The 4,360-nt window shown below is 38.3% G+C and overlaps 1 non-coding gene across 1 annotated transcript; it reads left to right on the forward strand.

The window, feature by feature from the left end:
* The first annotated feature begins 246 nt into the window (after window positions 1-246).
* On the forward strand, window positions 247-353 carry LOC127108669 (small nucleolar RNA R71). Its single transcript, XR_007796192.1, has one exon. It is a non-coding gene; the product is annotated as a small nucleolar RNA R71 (small nucleolar RNA).
* The last annotated feature ends 4,007 nt before the right edge of the window (window positions 354-4,360 follow it).

Below are 4,360 nucleotides of genomic sequence, written 5' to 3' on the forward strand. Positions count from 1 at the left end.
ACATCCATTTTCGCTTGCATCATGTCCATAGAACTTATCTCATGCATTCCACCTTGGGTCTCCTTTTTCTCTACTGATGCCCGTTCAGTTCCCCATTGGTAATGGTTTTGGGACATATCCTCAATTAGGTCACAAGCTTCAGGGTAAGGTTTGTTCATCAACGCACCACCAGCGGCAGCGTCAATGCTCATCTTTGTGTTATAATGGAGTCCATTGTAAAAGGTATGAACGATCAACCATTGTTCTAGGCCATGGTGTGGACAAACTCTTAACATCTCTTTATATCTCTCCCAAGCTTCAAAAAGTGATTCTCCTTGGTTTTGAGTAAATCTAGTTATTTGGTTTTGAAGAACAACAGTCTTACTGGGGGAAAAATATCTAGCAAGGAATACTCTCCTAAGGTCTTCCCGTGTAGTTATTGAGTTAGCTGGAAGTGAATCTAACCATGAACGTGCTCTATCCCTGAGGGAGAAAGGAAATAATCTTAAATGAATCGCATCAGGTGAAGCACCATTGGATTTAAAGGTGACGGCTGTAGCACCTCAAATTTGCACCCCCCACTCATGCATTCATTTCATGTTTTAGGTCATTAACATTACTTTATCATTACATCTTGCATTGCATCATGGCAATCAAGAACTGGCATAAAGAGATTTCATCTGTGAAAAGAGAGAAAGTTTCCTTGAGATGAAGGCCACATGAGTATCCTAAAGAGCTTACATGAGCCAAGGTTCATTTTGAAGCAACTTGACCAAGTGTTAGAGGCTCAAAGTCATCAGTGCATTGCCAAGTCATCTGAGGCCCATAAAAGTCAACTGAAAGTCAACTGAGGGCTAGGAGGTGGAGAAATGGTTTGAGACACTTCATTCATGTCCCAAAGAAGTTTATTAATCATGTCAAACATCTACATTGAAGATTTTGAAGCCAGAGCAAAAGTTTCCAAAAATGGAAAGTGACCTGTAATTTCAAGTTTCCAAAAATGGCAAGTTTTTGGACCACTTTCAACTTGACTTTCCAACATCAAATAAGCTTCAAATGAAAGTTTGTCCAACATGAAAGTTGAATATCTTTCTCTCCCATTTCCAAAAAGTCCAAGATCATGAGCATCTGATGAATGGTTGAGGAGATATGATCAAATCATTGCCAAGTGTGCATGGAACTTCAAAATGCCATAACTTTTGATCTAAAACTCCAAATTGAGTGCCTCTTTTTGCATATTGCTCCTTATGACTCATATTTTCCAAATCTATCAAGGCATTGCATGAAATTTCATTACATGACCATTTGCTCATTCATGTTCGTTTTGGAGGGAAAATTGCAAATTTGAATTTGGTGCATCATATGAACAAAATACCATTGCCATTATGCTTATGAGATGATTTTAAGTGAATTTGATCATCCATTTGGTACTTTTCACATGTGCATTTGCATGGCACCTCCAATTTTCCAATTTTTGACATACACCCCATTTTGCTTAATCTCAATTAAACCATGCTTAATTCTAATTTGGATGTGATTAAGGAAGCATATAAAAGGCTAATCATAACAGAAATTTTGAGTTTCATTCATTCTAGATCTAGATCCAAGTTTTCCCTCTAAAATTTCTCTCCATCATAATTCAAAAATTCTTCAAGTAACACATGATTTTTATTGCATATTCTGGTTTCTTGATCATCATTTGGTAGAATTCAAGCTCTTGATTGAAGCATTTGGTGAAGAATCAAGGTGTGCAAGCTCAAGAACATGAAGATGGAAATGGCAAATTAATCAAGATCTAGTTCGCTTCAAGCTTCAACTTCTACTTTAAGCTTCATATCCAGGTTGATAGAGGAGATTTGGACATTGCTAAGCACCTGAATCCACTGCTGCCATTGATTGATCTTCAAGAGGTGTGATTTTCGAACCTCTTAATTCTTGTTTTTATTGCCATAGACTTGTAGAGCCTTGAATGCTGATCACGCTGATATAAAGATCTTGAAAAATGGTGCAATGTTCATTGAGATATGTTGAATTGAAAGTTTGAGTGCATAAATGTTTTTGCTCGATTTGCTTGATACATGATGAATTAGAGCAAAATAATAGTGGATTCGTGTTGTACATGGCGTAAGCTTTCGAATGATATAAATTTCATGCGTTTCTGCAAAAAAATTCATGTGGAGCTACTGTAGCGCCACCGTCTTCATGAAGAAGACGGTGTTTTCCACCGTACGTGAATAGTTCCCAGCCGCCGTCTGCAAAACCCTAGCCATAAGCTCAAAACGACGTCATTTTGACGTACCAGGCCCCTCCTTCGATTCCCACCGAGCGCACTTCTGCATTTTTTTCATTTTAATTCCTTATAGCCAAAACGGCGTCGTTTTAGACGCACTTTGAACCTCCATTCGATCCTCACCCATGGCATTTCCAAGTTCCATCAATTTTCACATTATTTTCATGTTTTCACATTTAATTCCATTTTATTTCATGCAACTTGTAAAATTCATAAAAAAACTGAAAACAAGTCCAATTAATTCCCAATTTTTTTCTACATGATCCTTGAGATGTTTATTATTTTTTTGTTGTGATTTCATGATTTTATCATTTCTGGATTTTGGATGGTGAATTGTTATTTGAACATGTATGCAAATGTGACATGCTTCATTCATTCTATTGTGAAATGCTCAATAATTATCCAAATGCCATGAAATTTTATGTGCTGATTCCCAACATGTTGCATGATTTTTGAGGCTTGGTTGTGCATTTTTCTCAATTTTCATCTCTGTTTTAGACACATGATTGTATGGTGTGACAATGTGTGTCACACCATTTGATGTCCTACTTGTGCATTTTCATTTCTAGGTCAATTGAACTCTGTTGATTCTAATTTTTGGCATGATGATTGTGTTGGACATGTTGTATGCTCATAAAAATTTCCAGGATTTTTTTATTCATTTCTGTTTTAATATGGAATTTTCATTCTTGATGACCAATTGTGTGCTTTGTAATTGCCTTTGCCATAGCTTGCTCATGTGGTGACTTTGCTTAATGCTTTTGACTTGGTCCATTTTAGGACATGTTCATGATTGAATAAATGTGATTTATGTTGAATATTGGTTGTTGCTTTGACTTTTTGCCTTACCTTTGACCCTAGCCTTGGTGCTAGTGGTTTGTACTCACTTTTTAAGCTTTGTATTTTTGGTTCAAGCTTCTAATCCTAGTGATTGATGTAATCTCACTTCATGATATGCAAACTACTTTGTGCACTAACCCTTTGTGTTGTAGGTTCATTGAGTGTGGTGGAATCACTTGAATTCTTGAGTCATAAAGCTTGACTTGTGTGCATATTGAGTTGTAACACTGTTGATTGTTGGTTGTTTGTCTGAACATAGTACTGATTGGTTAGCTTTTCTTACAGGTACTTTAGCCGCTTTAACTCATTGCTTGAGTTGCTTTGCTTTGCTTGTGGTTGGCATACCACTTAGGTAATCCCTCTATTCTCCATGTAGTCTGTAAGCCCTGTCGTTTCTGTTTGGCAGGCATTTGGCTGAAGTCCTCCTTCAGAGGCAATGACTGTGTTTGTTTACTGTTGTGCCATGTACTTCAAGTCCTCCTAAGTGAAGAGGCAATTGGCAGATAGAATGGACTAGAAGTCAGTCCCCTGCTATTCAGTTGAGTCTTTCATCTTGCTCGCACTATGTGCTGATGCATTTGAATAAACACCCAAGATCCTTGTGTATAGAGTCAGTCAAGTGGAGTAGAGTCCCACATTCTGGACTCCCACGTTTTCATTGATTGAAGCTCACCCAGGCCCGGGTTAAGAGCTATGAGGTCTTATCCTCATTACCTTTTATCTGCTCACCCTGACGGTCAATGTCAGTGGTTAAGAGCCCTCAGACACCCTTCCAGCCGGCTTGTTTGTCGAGGTTGATATGACCCATTGACTAAAGCCTCACCCTTGATGTTTGAGCCCCTTGTTGGTGTGTTTACTTCATGCTATATGTGTTTGTGTGGTGTGATTGTATCCCCATAGGATTGCTAGACTTCGCATAGTCTCGTTTGCATGTCAATTAAGGTAGCACGGTTCCTTCGTCTAGGACTTCCTTTCTTGCGTGAGCTTTCCTAAAACACAAACAAACATTACCTCCCCTCTTAAGGACACGTTAACTTCTTCTACTAAAGGTGAGTAAGTCTCCAAAGGTCGAGCAACCGATAGATTGCGTAGTGATGTTGTCCACCTAAAAAACACAAAACAAATAGAAATGGTTTAGCCGAACTACGGCAACTCTGATTCTCATGTTAATATGAGATACGTAGGCACGAGATGAGATGTCTTGTCGAGTTTGACTAACAACTAACTGTGATCCTTTTCTCTCGCCCTAAT

Source organism: Lathyrus oleraceus, chromosome 7 (genome assembly GCF_024323335.1).
Source record: "Lathyrus oleraceus cultivar Zhongwan6 chromosome 7, CAAS_Psat_ZW6_1.0, whole genome shotgun sequence".
Taxonomy (NCBI): domain Eukaryota; kingdom Viridiplantae; phylum Streptophyta; class Magnoliopsida; order Fabales; family Fabaceae; genus Lathyrus; species Lathyrus oleraceus.